Here is a 16,734-nt window from a genome sequence, read left to right on the forward strand (position 1 = left end):
CAAAACCATGCCTCTCGCGGAAGCAAAACTGTGTCTTTGGAGGATAAAAAGAAAGAAAACACGTTTTTTGCGCAAAAAAAGTTTTTTTCCTGAAACTTTTTTTGGTCCAAAAGTTAAGCAAGACCGGTGAAAAACCGAAACGTAGAAAAACCCGGAAGAAAACCCGTTTAAAAAGTCAAAAACGCATGCGAAAAATGATTTTTTTTGAATGAAGTGCCTAGAGAGCAACACGTGGCTGGTGGCTGGGAGCGCGCCAAGTGACGCTGATCGTTGTGAGGCTTCCGAAGGAGCGGTCGTTAACTAGTTGCTCTCAGAATTACCGGTATCAGTACTCGTAAGCGTAACTTTTCTTTTGAGCATACTCTTTTTTTGAGCGGTAAAGCAAAAGCTTTATTGATCATAAACCACAGAATGTGGGATACAATTCAAATCATGGGGTTGAACAAGCCACAGGTGGCGCCCCTAATCTAAAGAAAGTGAGAATCTAGCAAGTTTGTGTGCCTCTATATTAACCGAACGACTTTCATACATAAAATTGCAGGTGAAATTAGCTGATCTAGCTTGAATCTCCTCGATGATGGCCCCATAGCGTCCTCTACTGACATTGTTCAGGTCCTGTATTACTTGTTTTGCATCCGACGAGATAACAACATTCTGTACTCCCAGATCCTCTGCCAATGCCAAAGCTTCCCGACATGCTATGATTTCCAATGTGGCTGGATCCTGCATATCGTATATGAGCAGGGAAGAACTACCCATATAATTCCCTTGGTCGTCCCGGCAAACAGCCGCTGCCGTCCCCCTAGACCGCGCCACACCTGCATCTACATGTGTCTTCGCGAAGCCTGGGGGCGGCGCCTTGGCTCACGTGCTTTGAGCCGTTCTGGTTCGTGTACTCGATTGTGCTGGGGATGGAGACTTGATCATATCAAGTTCAGAGATGAACCTCTGGACGAACATGTGAGTAGCCTGCGGACTTTGGAAGATTCCTTCGTGAATCGCCTTCCTCCTTGTTGTCCAAATCGCCCAATGTGTTACAGCCAACTTCACAAATAGTGCATGCGATGACAGGTTCATCTATACTACTATTAAAAGACCAAACATGACTTCCCCTACATGCACCCCAAAACGTGCACACAGGATAACCCCACACGTCCGATCAGATCCATTAAGTTGCATCCAACAGTCCACGTTACATCCATTATACTACAGTCAGATCTACGGCTCAAAACAAATGTTCTGCCGGCAGACTCCCCGTTCAGGATGCTACACAGCCCCCAACGATGACACCTCAAGGGAATTAACGTGGACTCCGCGATCAAAGCCGCCACCACGCCAGGAACCTCCACGATCAACGCCGGCATCACGCCACGAACCTCGCCTCCGCCAGCCGCCCCGCCGCGCCTCTGGTGTCCGCAACATCCTCGACCCGCCTTGCTGCCCTACCTCTCCTGGCCCTTGGTGTCCGCGACGTCCTCCACCCGCCTTGCTGCCGTACCTCTCCTCGCCCCTACCTCTCCTCGCCCCGCCATACTCGCCCCGCCGCCCTCGCCCTGTCCGCGACGTCCTCGACCCGGTGGACGTCCTCAACCTGGCAGGCTGCCCTACCTCCGGTGTCATCACCCTATGTGGCCCCACGGCATCTCGAGACCTGCCAATGCACAGGTTAGATCAATTTAATTTGCACATCTTATGATCTGACAGAAGACAAAGGAAATTGCTCTTTTAATATGACAGTATGTAATTTGTACTTTCAAAACTGATACTTACAGTACATCATGAACAAACTGAGTTGACAAAGGGTTGAATAAGTGTTTCACAAAAAAGAAAAGTTGAGAAGACAATATGGCATCCTCTCAGCGTAGTGGGGTATATACTCCCTTTCAGGACCTAACCAACAACAACAATTCAGGTAAATACATAAGCTGCGACTCTTACCTACTTAGGTCTGTAAATCCAGAAGAATATGTCATTGTCTCGCAGGTCAAAAAGCAGATCCAAAAGAGCTGAAGAGACAGAGGGAAAGGGAGAGGTATGCACTAAACAGGGATGCAATATTAAAGAAAAGACAAGAGGCAAGGGATCGTAAGAGAGCTGCGGCTGCCATTCTAAATGAAATCAACACTCCATCTAAGCTACCTGGGGCCATGTCGCCTGGTTACTCCATTTTCTCTATTTTTTACCATACTTTTCATGAATCACAAGTAAAATCAGGTTAGTTAAGTGTTCTTCTGGCCAGGTTTTGACACTATGGAGAGGCCAAGTGCGCCATTTGCTATTCTAAATGAAATCAACACTCCATCTAAGCCACCCGGGGCCATGTCGCCTGGTTACTTCATTTTCTCTATTTTTATCATACATTGATGAATCTCAAGTAAATCATATCAATTAAGTGTTCTTTTGGGCAGGTTTTGACACGACGGAGAGGACCACTGCGCAGTCTGCTCTCACCCAGCAACGACACACACCATCTGCGGAAGGTCATGTGTTCTCCTACATCCAACCGTAATACCGGCATTTGTGTGTCAACAACTGACATTGTTCATACAATTATGATGCAGGCATACCTATTGATGTCATAATGAGTGATTGGACTTCATTTCCTGGTCTGAATTCATTAGGAACACCATATACTGCTGTTTCTAACAAGGAAAATGTCAATAATATCGACTCTACCAACATCGACTCTGCCAGTGGGTCCTCCCAACTAACTGTGTTACGGCCACCACTTCAATCCTACAGAGGCAGCAGTTCATATGGTAAGCAATTGTGGCTCATGTTAACTACCATACAGAGTAAAAAGAACTGTTGCTCATGTTGTCTTGTACCAAATTAACACTTATAATACAGAAGCAAAACAAGCACTTACGAGGCAGAGAGAAAATGCCTGCTATGAGCAACATAAGCAACTGATATTGCAAAGCCTACGTGACAAACGGTATCGAACCAAATCGTTAACAATAGTCCTTACAACTAGAGAACAAAATCAATCCGATACAGCTGATGACACCTACATGAAACACTGTATATCCAATCTTTGATTTCCTCACTGACAGTCGCTCAATGTCTCTTTAGCTAATGAAGATTGTGATTGGCTACACACAAATGATACGTACCAGAGACAAAACTTTGGAACAAGGATGAGGCCAGACAACATACTCACTGCGCCGTCATGTGGACACAATCCCGTCGACAAATATAATGGTGCTTTAATTGACTACTGCTTGGTTCATACTTTAATTACGGAGGGTCCACAAAACATGCTTCTTGATGCTGTGATAACCAACGATGGAGATACAATCCCCGAATCGACAGAGGCGAGTTTTCTTTCCACATCTCATTACTATTCTAATTCTAACGACACAGATCAGTTTGTAATTTTTTAGTACAAATATCATATCAGAAAGATATTCTCTCTATCATAATATTCTACTACCATGTGTTTCAGCTACCGAGCGATGACGAATCAAGTGAAATACTCAACAATAATGAAGTGGAGGAAAATAATTGCATGGAGAGCCCAGAATATACACCAATCCTTGAAGAAAACATAGAAAAAAGAGAGGCCAAAGATTCTGAACATACACAGGTGACTTTCCTTTCTCAACTATATCTTCCAAAGTCATTCTAATTATATTATATCCTACATACGGGTAATACTTTTAATATTGTTCTCAGAAATTAACCCGCAACGAAACAAGTAAACAAATTGTGGTGGCTGAGGACGAGGAATTGGCTCATCAATGAACCGCAAGGACCTCATTGATACGGTTAGTAGTTAGTCCTACTGCCCCATCTTTTCATAAGTAGTTTTTTTTCTTATTTCTCGCTTATGATGCTTATACTTTTTCCATTTGTTGGTACAACAGCTAGAAGGACTGGAGGATTTATTCAAATATGCATCCGATCACATGGAATTAAAATCCGATAAGTGGACTGATCTAAATTTTACAACATGGGAAAGAGAAGAATATATTAAGAGCAGTCTTCAGACGGATGGGTACGCCTTCTAATATAACTCAGAGCTTTTACCTTATTGGATGCCAATGCAATTGACACAGCATCTCTCATGAGATCTGGCCTAAATAATGGAGCTCAAAGGCGATACACTTCATTGGGCTGCATATAGTAGTATAGAAAATGTGTTACAATTTCTGGATTTGAACAACGAATATATTACTACACACATGGAAAGAATCAGATAGATAGCATACCTGAATGTGTTTCACTAACAATCTTCCAGTACTCTATATATCATCCATGCCAACATAGAGAAAGAGAAACATCTCACAAATGAATGACAATGTGGCGAAGGCGCCTGTTGTGCATACTGTTGGAAATATGCCCTAGAGGCAATGATAAATTAGTTATTATTATATTTCCTTGTTCATGATAATCGTTTATTATCCATGCTATAATTGTATTGATAGGAAACTCAGATACATGTGTGGATACATAGACAACACCATGTCCCTAGTAAGCCTCTAGTTGACTAGCTCGTTGATCAACAGATGGTTACGGTTTCCTGACCATGGAAATTGGATGTCGTTGATAACGGGATCACATCATTAGGAGAATGATGTGATGGACAAGACCCAATCCTAAGCCTAGCACAAAGATCGTAGTTCATATGCTAAAGCTTTTCTAATGTCAAGTATCATTTCCTTAGACCATGAGATTGTGCAACTCCCGGATACCGTAGGAATGCTTTGGGTGTACCAAACGTCACAACGTAACTGGGTGACTATAAAGGTGCACTAGATGTATCTCCGAAAGTGTCTATTGGGTTGGCACGAATCGAGACTGCGATTTGTCACTCCGTGTGACGGAGAGGTATCTCTGGGCCCACTCGGTAGGACATCATCATAATGTGCACAATGTGACCAAGGGGTTGATCACGGGATGATGTGTTATGGAACGAGTAAAGAGACTTGCCGGTAACGAGATTGAACAAGGTATCGGCATACCGACGATCGAATCTCGGGCAAGTACAATACCGCTAGACAAAGGGAATTGTATACAGGATCGATTGAGTCCTTGACATCGTGGTTCATCCGATGAGATCATCGTGGAACATGTGGGAGCCAACATGGGTATCCAGATCCCGCTGTTGGTTATTGACCGGAGAACGTCTCGGTCATGTCTGCATGGTTCCCGAACCCGTAGGGTCTACACACTTAAGGTTCGATGACGCTAGGGTTATAAAGGAAGTTTGTATGTGGTTACCGAATGTTGTTCGGAGTCCTGGATGAGATCCAGGACGTCACGAGGAGTTCCGGAATGGTCCGGAGGTAAAGATTTATATATGGGAAGTCTTGTATTGGTCACCGGAAAAGTTTCGGGTTTTTCCGGTAACGTACCGGGACCACCGGGAGGGTCCCGGGGGTCCACCAAGTGGGGCCACCAACCACGGAGGGCTGCATGGGCCAAGTGTGGGAGGGGACCAGTCCCAGGTGGGCTGGTGCGCCCCCCACAAGGGGCCCCAGGCGCAGGGAAGAGTGGGAGGGGCAAACCCTAGGGCAGATGGGCCCTAACACTAGTAGAAAAAGGGTCAAATGTGAAGCACATTAGTGCCGGTTTGTATTTGAGCCGGCACAAATGTATACATTAGTGCCGGTTCCAACGGCTAGCCGGGCCGCTCTCATTAGTACCGGTTCATGGCTAACCTTCAGCACCGGTTCGTGCCACGAACCGGTACTAATGAGAGTGGTTGCAGGATGTTGTCAGTCTGGGCCCCCTCCAGCACCTTTAGTACCGGTTCTTGGCACGAACCGGTACTAAAGGTCGTCCTACATAAACCCTTCGTCCACCCGAGCTCGCTCTGTTCTTCCCCTTTCCCCTCTCCTCTCTGTTCTTCCCCTCTTCCTCTCGAGCTCATCACACATTTTGCCCAAAATTTGTCAAGATTTGAAGGCCCCCATCCATTTAAATGATCACAAAGGTTAGCAACTTTGTCCTTTCATCTCTCATTGCTAGATTAGCTCTTGCAATGCTTTATATAGTTATTAATTTGTGAGTTTAGTAATTTGGGAGGAAATATGTATATGTGCTAGTATTTGATTTATATGCAATTTGAGGTTAAAATAACACTTAGTTTGCATATGTAGGTATGGTTTACTTAGTGCCTTCTAAATCTCCGTCGTAACCACCGTCGATCGCCCGCACCGTCCCGTCGCCGGCACCACCTTGTGGTGAGCCTCTTGTTCATGAAATTTTATATAAAAAATTGATGTTTGTGTGATTTGGATATATAGTTACTCGTATAATAATTATCTTACCCGTACGTTGTTTGTTATACATAGTGCCATGGTTTTGATATCCGTCCCCGTCGGCCCTCGTCCTTGTTATGATTGGGATGTGGTATATTCTCTTTTAAAACTATTTGTTGCATTTCGTGTTTATGACAAATTATGCCCATCAAGTTGCCATAGATATTTTTATCTAGGAGGTATGTGAACCGGAATTTCCAACCGACCCTATTGTCGAGAGGTTAAATTTAGTTGAAAGAGAAAACGAGTACTTGAAAGAAAAATTGAAAAGAATTGAGGGGGAGAAGATGGAATTGGAGTTGCATGTTGCCGATGTCGTCGATGATCACAAGATCAAGAAGGAGAAAATGCGCTTGAAGATTAGAAAGATTAGAAAATATGCCATCGATAGTGAGGCTTGGTATCATTATGCTGTTGGATCAATTGTTACCTTAGTTGCAATCTTGATCGCATTTCTTGTTGCATTTAAATGCTTTAGCTAGAGAGTTATTTGTTTGTTGCATTTAAGTGTTGTATGAACTTTATGTATGAACTTGTATTAATTTGGTCTATTCAGTGTTGTGTAATGAAGATGAGCCGGCAATGGATGTACGATGACCGATGCTCTCCCCAGTTCGTTGAGGGCGTGCATACTTTTCTGCTTGCGGCTGAGGTAAACAAGCAGGCGGATGGTTTTATGCCTTGTCCATGTGCTGGCTGTAAGAATGGTCACAATTACTCTACGTCAAGAACCATTCACGTCCACCTGTTTGAGTCCGGTTTCATGCCCCACTATAATGTTTGGACCAAGCATGGAGAAAGAGGGGTTATGATGGAAGACAATGAAGAAGAAGAGGACGACGACAGCTATCCTGGCCATGGGTTCCCTGAATACGATGATACAACAATGGGGGAAGAAGCTAAGCCGGTAATGCGGGAAGAAGCTGAGCCGGCAATGCGGGAAGAAGCTGAAGAAGAGGCATCAGATGAGCCCGTTGATGATCTAGGTCGGGCCATTGCCGATGCAAAGAGAAACTGCGCAAGTGATTTGGAGAAGAAGAAGTTGCAACACATGTTAGAGGATCACAAAAAATTGTTGTACCCGAATTGCGTAGGTGACAAGAAAAAGCTGGGCACCACACTGGAATTGCTGCAATGGAAGGCAGAGAATGGTGTATCTGACAAGGGATTTGGAAAGTTGCTGGTAATGATAAAGGATATGCTTCCAAAGGACAACAGATTGCCCAAGAGTATGTACGAAGCAAAGAAGGCTGTCTGCCCTCTAGGGTTAGAGGTGCAGAAGATACATGCATGCCCTAATGATTGCATCCTCTACCGCGGTGAGTACGAGGATTTGAACTTTTGCCCGGTATGTGGTGCATTGCGCTATAAGATCAGCCGCGATGAGCATGGTGATGTCGAGGGCGAGCGCCCCAGGAAGAAGATTCCTGCCAAGGTGATGTGGTATTCTCCTATAATACCACGGTTGAAACGTATGTTCCAAAACAAAGAGCATGCCAAGGCGATGCGATGGCACAGAGAAGACCGTAAGAAAGACGGAAAGTTGAGAGTACCCGCTGACGGGTCGCAGTGGAGAAAAATCGAAAGAAAGTACGGGAAGGAGTTTGCAGATGACGCAAGGAGCGTATGGTTTGGTCTAAGCGCAGATGGCATTAATCCTTTTGGGGAGCAGAGCAGCAACCATAGCACCTGGCCTGTGACTCTATGTTTGTATAACCTTCCTCCTTGGTTGTGCATGAAGCGGAAGTTCATTATGATGCCAGTGCTCATCCAAGGCCCTAAACAACCCGGCAACGACATTAATGTGTACCTAAGGCCATTAGTTGAAGAACTCTTACAACTGTGGAATGGAACAGGTGTACGTGCATGGGATGAGCACAAACAGGAAGAATTTGACCTAAAGGCATTGCTGTTCGTGACCATCAATGATTGGCCTGCTCTCAGTAACCTTTCAGGACAGACAAACAAGGGATACCACGGATGCACGCACTGTTTGGATGATACCGATAGTATATATTTGAATAGTTGTAAGAAGAATGTGTACCTGGGACATCGTCAATTTCCACCGAGCAGGCATCCCGTAAGAAAGAAAGGCAAGCATTTCAAAGGTGAGGCGGATCACCGGACGAAGCCTCGCCACCGTACTGGTGCTGATGTACATGATATGGTCAAGGATTTGAAGGTGATATTTGGAAAGGGTCCTAGCGGACAATCTGTTCCAAAGGACGCTGACGGACGCGCACCCATGTGGAAGAAGAAATCTATATTTTGGGACCTACCATATTGGAAAGACCTAGAGGTCCGCTCCGCAATCGACGTGATGCACGTGACGAAGAATCTTTGTGTGACCCTGCTTAGCTTCTTGGGCGTGTATGGGAAGACAAAAGATACACCTGAGGCACGGGAGGACCAGCAACGTATGCACGGAGAAGACGACATACATCAGGGTCATGCAAGCTACACTCTTACCAAAGAAGAGAAGGAAATCTTCTTTGAATGCCTGCTCAGTATTAAGGTACCGTCTGGCTTCTCGTCGAATATAAAGGGAATAATAAACATGGCAGAGAAAAAGTTTCAGAACCTAAAGTCTCATGACTGCCACGTGATTATGACGCAACTGCTTCCGGTTGCATTGAGGGGGCTTCTACCGGAAAACGTTCGATTAGCCATTGTGAAGCTATGTGCATTTCTCAATGCAATCTCTCAGAAGGTAATCGATCCAGAAATCATACCAAGGTTACAGAATGATTTGGTGCAATGTCTTGTCAGTTTCGAGTTGGTGTTCCCACCATCCTTCTTCAACATCATGACACACGTCCTAGTTCACCTGTGCCAAGAGATTAACGTTTTGGGTCCTGTATTTCTACATAATATGTTCCCCTTTGAGAGGTTCATGGGAGTCTTAAAGAAATATGTTCATAACCGTGCTAGGCCAGAAGGAAGCATCTCCAAGGGCCATCAAAATGAGGAGGTCATTGAGTTTTGTATTGACTTTATTCCTGACCTTAAGCCGATTGGTGTTCCTGAATCGCGGCATAAGGGCAGACTGGATGGAAAAGGCACGCTAGGAGGGGAACAAATAATATGTATGGACGGACATTCTCTCACTGAAGCACACTACACAGTTCTACAGAATTCCGCCTTGGTGGCTCCGTATATGGATGAACACAAGAATTTGCTGCGCTCCAAACACCCGGAGCAGTCTGATGACTGGATTACACGTGAACAAATCAGGAGTTTCGCCAGCTGGTTGCAGACACGTACCATGCATGACACCTCTATTGAAGATGACCTGTACTTGCTGTCCCAGGTACCATCTTCGAATATAATGACTTTCAAAGGGTACGAGATAAATGGTAATACATTTTACACGATCGCCCAAGATAAGAAGAGCACCAACCAAAACAGTGGTGTCCGCTTTGATGCAGAAACCAAGACGGGAAAGGAAACATATTATGGTTATATACAGGACATATGGGAACTTGACTATCGACGTGGTTTAAAGGTCCCTTTGTTTCGGTGCAAATGGGTCAATATGACATGAGGCGGGGTAACGGAAGACCCGCAGTACGGAATGACAACAGTGGATCTCAACAATCTTGCGTATGTAGACGAACCATTCGTCCTAGCCAATGATGTGGCACAGGTTTTCTATGTGAAGGACATGTCTACCAAGCCAAGAAAAAGAAAAAAATAAGGAAGCAAATGCATCGTACGATGAGTCAAAGCGGCACATAGTTCTTTCTGGCAAGAGAAACATCGTGGGAGTGGATGACAAGACAGACAAGTCAGAAGATTATGAAAAGTTTGATGAAATTGCTCCATTCACAGTGAATATTGACCCGAGCATCCCGTTAAATGATGAAGATTTTCCATGGTTACGGCGCAAAGGGACACACGCGAAGAAGAAGTTTCACACCCAAAGATCTGGGATGTGATCGGCTTCACTAGCTATCATCACTTTCTTCTGTGTTTCGCACCGAGAGGGGAATCTCTGTAATAGTTAGGGTAGTTATGTGTTTTGGCATTTGAAACGCGAAGAAATTTTATGTGCAAACAAATTCTTTCATGCCTTTACTAATTTTTAAAGTTAAGTTATTCACAAACTAGTGATTCACACTAATTTCAAATAATTCAAAATTTAAACTATTCAAATTTGAAAACTACGGGCACTAACAGAAAGTTTGTAATTTTTTGTACCTAAAACAAAAATGTTCACAAAGAAACTCTAAATACACAAAAAAACAACAAAAAAATAAATAAAGCAAAAAATAAAAAAAAGCCCTAACAGAAAGTTTGTAATTTTTTGTACCTAAAACAAAAATGTTCACAAAGAAACTCTAAATACACAAAAAAACAACACAAAAATAAATAAAGCAAAAAATAAAATAAAATAAAGCCCGCCTACTAGGCCAGAGCGGCCTGCATACGACTAGAAACCCAACCTGTCGTTGGGCCAGGATGCAGGCCCGCAAAGGCCAAGTGGGCCCACAAGGCTGCAAAGAACACGTAGGCCCAGTAAGCCTGCTTTGTAGAGGAGCTCGCGAGAGCGACCACACGGGGGTTTATAAACCAGTGCGGTCGCCCCTCGGCTAGCGAGGTGGGACTAAACTTCCCGCACCGCACCTGCGCCAGCGCACCCCCTTTAGTACCGGGTCGTGGCACAAACCGGTACTAAAGGGGGGCCTTTAGTACCGGTTTGTGCCACCACCCGGTACTAAAGGGGGTCGCTTCCCGCCGCTTGACCTGGCCAAAGCAGGCCTTTAGTACCGGTTGGTGGCTCCAACCGGTATTAAAGGTGCCTTCTATATATACAACAGCTACGAAAATTTCAGTTTCCCTCTCTGTTCGTTCTTCTGTTTCCGTCTCCGTCGCCGTCGCCGCCGCCCTCGATCATCTCGGTCGCCGCTCGTCTCCGTCGCCGCCGCCGTCCCCATTGCCGCCCCCGTCCCCGTCGCCGCCCTCGTCTCCGTCGCCGCCCCGGGCCCGTCCCCGTCGCGCCGTCCCCGTCCCGTCGTGCCGTCCCCGCCGTCGCCGCCCCGGCCGTCGCCTCGCCGTCGCCTCGCTGTCGCCTCGCCGTCGCCTCGCCCGCTGTGAGCCCTCCCCGAGCCCGTACACACACACAAGCATGTTTAATTAGTTTAGATAATTAGTCTTTAATTAGTTTAGATCATTTAGATTATTATTTTGTATGTTTAATTAGTTTAGATAATTAGTGTTTAATTAGTACACACACACGTATTTTGTATGTTTAATTAGTTTAGATTATTTAGATTATTATTTTTTCACTATTATATATGTATGAATGCATGTTAGATGGATATAATTAGTGTTTAATCAGTTAGAAATTAGTGTTATATAGAAATGTTAGAAATTAGTGTTATATAGAAATGTTAGAAATGTTAGAAATTTTAGTGTTATTTAGATTATTTAGATTAGCATAATTAGTGTTATATAGAAATGTTAGAAATTTTAGTTATCAAAATTCAATCATTAAAAAAATGTTACTTTTTGCGGGCATATAGCTAGTATTTGTTCTCGACGATGCCCGGCCCGCATCCTCGCCGTCGACCCGTCCGTGACGACGTCCAGCCGACCCATGTCCGGGACTGGGCTCCGCCGGGCTGGCACTGGGAGGTGCTGCCTGGAGGGGCGCACCGCTTGATGAGGAACCCGGCCCCGGGTCCCGTCGTCGACCCTGATCTCGTTTGGTGGCGTTCGCGTGGGCCAGTTTCGGTGCGGAGGGACCCGGCCCCTCCGGAGGTGGTACGTCCCTGTGTCAGGGAGGAGGACGAGCACGTCCATCGCTACATGGTTGCATTAGAGGGCGGTAGGTTCTCCAATACCTGGCAGTATCTTCGGGGATCTCACTTCAGCTATGATCCTGTGAGGGTTCCTTCTCTTTGGGTGTCCACCGCCCGCGCCGCAGGAACCGCGAGTGTCCTAGATTCTTCTGTAGTATTCGATCTTTAATTAGCTAGCTAGTGATGTACTATTCAATATTATATATTATTCGAGACGATGTATTCGAGATTATATCTATTATTCTAGACGAAGTATTCGAGATTATATCTATTATTCGAGACGATGTAATTTGAATACTAAATTGTTTTATATTTCTTTTGAATTAGTTAAATAAAAGCTATGGCAAACAATACCGACAGAGAGGGAGAACAGACCATGTTCGATATGATACGCGGGCCAGATGATGATCAGAATGAAGAAGATTATGACGGCTCCGAATTTCTAAACAACACCGGAGAGGGTGATATGATATTCGATCGCGACGACCGAATTGATGAAGTCATGAACTATGATTATGACGATGACGAAGAACATGTTGATCCTGAAACAACAAAGACCGGCGAGGTATATATATTTATATAAGCAGGTATCTGGTGATCATCACATGTTTTAAATGACTTGAAGATATATTAACGAATCGATCTTTGTTCTTTCAGCCATCCGGATCGAGCAAATCTTCAGGCAAAAGGACGAAACGAGGCCCGAACAAAAAGTTGAAGGAGGGCGTAAAGTACAATATCGAGGCAGTCAGACCTAATGGCGAACCATTAGCGCCTAAGAAGATTGCGGACAAGTTCATTCGTTAGTGCGGAGTACTTGTGAAGGACCAACTCCCGATCTCCCTTCAAGAATGGAGAGAGCCAGCAAAAGACAAAAGAAAAAAAAGGCAAAGAGGACGCTGCTCCACGTCCAGATGTTACTTTTGTCGACAAGAATCAAAAAGATCTGCTTTGGGATACTCTCATGGAACATTTCACCCTACCAGATCATTTCACAGAAGCAGATGTGCAGAAAGTCAAGGACGCTGCTCTTAGGAAGATGGCGGTTGCATTCAAGAACCACAAGAATCGTGAATGGGACAAGTATGTCAAGGAAGGAAGGAAGACTCCAGTGTTCGAGGGAACACTAGAGAACCAACGTGCTCATTGGGACGATTTCGTGAAATTCAAGGATTCGAAATTAGCTAAGGAACGGTCGAGAATAAACAAGAAGAATGCCGAAAAAAAGGATAAGTTCCATAAGCTGGGGCCAGGTGGCTATGCGGTGGCAATGCCTAAGTGGGATAAGTCTGAGAAAGAGATGGAGGATGCAGGTGCCACTCCGGTTACTAAGAGCTGGCCCCCCAGGGTCAGGACTTGGTTCTATGCGCATGGGGGGGAGTTGGACCCGAAGACATGCAATGTTTCGACGAGGGAAAGTCTGAAGGGAGCCGACGATGCGATACTTGTTGCAATAGAAGAGGCACGATCGGGGGTGTTCCAGTCCAACAGAGAGAACGACGAGCTTACGCGTGCCCTGGGAAATCTTGAACACCCGGGAAGAACACGAGGCAAGGGCGCTATTCCGTGGTATGAGGGGTTTTCAGACTGGAACACCGACTACAGAACCCGTGCGAGAAAGAAGATTGCGGAGGAGAAGAAGAGGAAGATGGAGGAGGAGCAGAGGAAGCGGGACTATGAACGCCTTCAAGGCCTAGAAGCAAGTCAAGCGGAATTGGTAGTCAAATTCCAGCGGCAGCAGGAGCAGATCGACTCACTTACCCAGCAAAGGGGGTCTCAGCAGCTGCAGCAGCTAGCGAATGATCCAGCATTAGATAGTACCGCCCCATCCATGCTGAGAAGCAGCGTGGGTTCCGCCCCGGACAACGCAATACTGGGTAGATACCCCGTGGATGACATCATAGAGAACACTAGCTGCGAGCTACACGTCAAAATGAAGAACATATCCATGAAGGTGGCGGACGCCGTTGCTTTTACAAATCCCCCCGAGGCAACCTTCCATTGCAACCCGATTCCAGCGGGCTATGCTCGTGTCTTGGTTGATGAGGTGGTGGACCCATATTCGGAGCTAGAGCTTGACTATCCTGGAGGTGACGACGAGCGCTTTCTCGGAGATGCCAAACATCGTATCATCCTATGGAAAAAGGATTGCATCATCTTTCGAAGGCCACCGACACCGCGTCAGCCGACTCCTCGTCGAAGTCCGCCACCGAATCAGCAGTCTCCCGCAACTGCAAGTCCACCAAGTCCGGCAAAGTGCCAGGCCACTCCTCCTCCAAGTCCGGCAAAGTGTCAGGCCACTCCTCCTCCTCCAAGTCCGCCACAGCGTCAGACGTCCACTCCTCCTCCAAGTCTGGCACAACCTCAGGCCACTCCTCCTCCAAGTCCGGCAAAGCTTCAGGCGGCCACTCCTCCTCGTCCAACTCAGCCCCGTCAGCCGTCTCCGCCGCCTCAGCAATCACAGAAGAGACACCCCGCAGCTATGGTGTGTAGCGATACGAGTCGAGGTAGTACAGGAAGTACAGGCGGAGGCAAGCGATATAAATATGGTCCAAGCCTCACGCCTCTTCCGCAGAGGGCTTATGACAGGTCCGAGGAGGAAATCGCAGCCATATCGAAGTCCGAGGTGGAAGCCCATTTTGCACCGAAACCGCCACCGTCACCAAGGGAGAAAGTGCCTGAGAAAATGATTGACTACTTCATTCGTATGGCTCAACCACCAGCTCCCAAGCCTGTTGACACAGACTATGAGCGCCACATCAGGAAGTTAAATCGAGCACGTCTACATAAGGAGGCGAGCTCGGGATCGAGCAAACAAGAAGCAGCTGTCAAAAAATGCGGGAAAACCATTCCCCAGCTGGGAGAATAGGCGGCGCAATCGATCCCCTCGCTTGTTGTGCCAACAACACGTGACAGTACGCGCGCCCAATATTATTGTGGGCAAACAGTTTACGTTCCTGAGGTGGGCAATGTGGTAATAACGGAGGAGCATATAATGCAGGCTGAAGTTCTCAAAATCACTGTTGGACAACTCCTCGAGATCGAGCCCATGCCTGTGCTTAGAGAGGATGAAATAAAACGGAAATATGTCCGGGGCCAACCTTTGGTCGAGCCAGACAAGATCAAGAACCTCCCAACAAGAATGTATGAATTGCATCAATGGTACATGAACATTACCAAGATTTCCGATCGATTGTCCCTCATGGTGAATGTCAAGAAGGAGCATTACTACCATGAGAAAGCTGTGTCCGTTGAGTATTCTGAACTGTTTCAGTTATACAATCAAGACGCACTCGACAAATCTATCGTCAGTTGCTATTGTCTGTAAGTGATTTCTTTCTGTAATTTAAGTCTCAAGCTAGATGTAGTGATCCTTTTGATCAATCATTACCTGTAATTATCCTCACTATATTCTTTTCTGTGGTATTATATGCAGGATGAAGATGTATGAAATGAGAAAAAGGTGGACGCTATGGCATTGGGTTCATTGACCCAAACACCGTTAATGAATACACATGGAAAATAGATGCACGTCATCAAAAGGCCGTAGAGGACAGCATGCTAGAGTTCTTGAAGCGCCTCAAATACAATGAAGATATACTACTTCCTTACAACTTCCAGTGAGTCACACTGTCTTGTACTACAAATTCTCTGTTTTTGCCTACTAGCTAGCTACATGTTTTTGCTTACATATGCCCGCTTAATTAAGACATGCAAACGTGTGTGCATGCAGATATCACTGGGTCTTGTGTATCATTAAAGTTGACGCCGGAACAGTTGAAATACTGGACTCACTACTCAAAGAAAAAACAGACTATAACATCTTGTTTGGGATAGTCAACAGATAATTTCAATCATTATTAACTATATATCTCGGCCTATTTAGTTCGTCATTTCATGATATGAACTATTTAATAACCCCTTTATTCATTTTCTTTGTCGGCGGGCAGGGCTTGGGCAAGGTTCATCAGCGTCACGGAAGGCGAATGGAAAGAAAAGCTTAAATGGGGAAGACCCAAGGTAAGTAATTAAGTAGTACTAGCTAGCTAGCTAGCTGCCATCTCTTTAATTATCATGCTTGATTAATTATTATCTGATCAAATTCCATTCTCGTAAAGGCTCTGAAGCAGGCGCAGGGGATTGATCTGTGTGCATTCTGCGTTTGCGAGAACATTCGCATGATGGCGTCCGAAAGGAGCAGATCTCAAAGACAGGAATGGGTACGCTTGTCAAAACACTATTCACAATTTTTACACCATTATCGATATCTAGTCACACAACTAATACACATGCATATTGATCTCCTTCTTAACAGTTCAGAGAGGTGTGGGAGAAGCTCCTAGAAACGTAGCGCGTAGAAGCACTTCAAGAGGAAATAGCGGGATTTTTGCTCGACCAGGTCATAAATCCGAAGGGAGAATACTATTACCCGCTACCGCCCTCATGAAAACCACTTCCAATTGTCATCGTGCTCCGAAGGCACCAATTAGGCTAATGCCACTGGCTCCGAAGGCAACATGCATATGTAGGAGAAATTGTATATAGCTATACATGTGTGTATGTGTGAATTAATTAATATGATGGTTTGTGAGACATTAATTGATGATATATATATGCATGATTGGTTCTACTAGAAATTCTATTTATATATATATATATAT

General features: G+C 45.3%; 1 long non-coding RNA gene across 1 annotated transcript in view; it reads right to left on the minus strand.

Annotated features, from left to right (window-relative positions):
• Positions 1 to 2,581: 2,581 nt before the first annotated feature.
• Positions 2,582 to 16,734, minus strand: part of LOC119368958 — a 22,988-nt gene continuing 8,835 nt past the window's right edge. The window contains exons 2-4 of the long non-coding RNA XR_005176792.1: positions 4,215 to 4,318; positions 4,033 to 4,119; positions 2,582 to 2,736 (exon numbers count right to left, since the gene is read on the minus strand). This is a non-coding gene — a long non-coding RNA (uncharacterized LOC119368958). The remainder of the gene's footprint in view (positions 2,737 to 4,032; positions 4,120 to 4,214; positions 4,319 to 16,734) is intronic.

This window comes from Triticum dicoccoides, chromosome 2B (genome assembly GCF_002162155.2).
Source record: "Triticum dicoccoides isolate Atlit2015 ecotype Zavitan chromosome 2B, WEW_v2.0, whole genome shotgun sequence".
NCBI lineage: Eukaryota > Viridiplantae > Streptophyta > Magnoliopsida > Poales > Poaceae > Triticum > Triticum dicoccoides.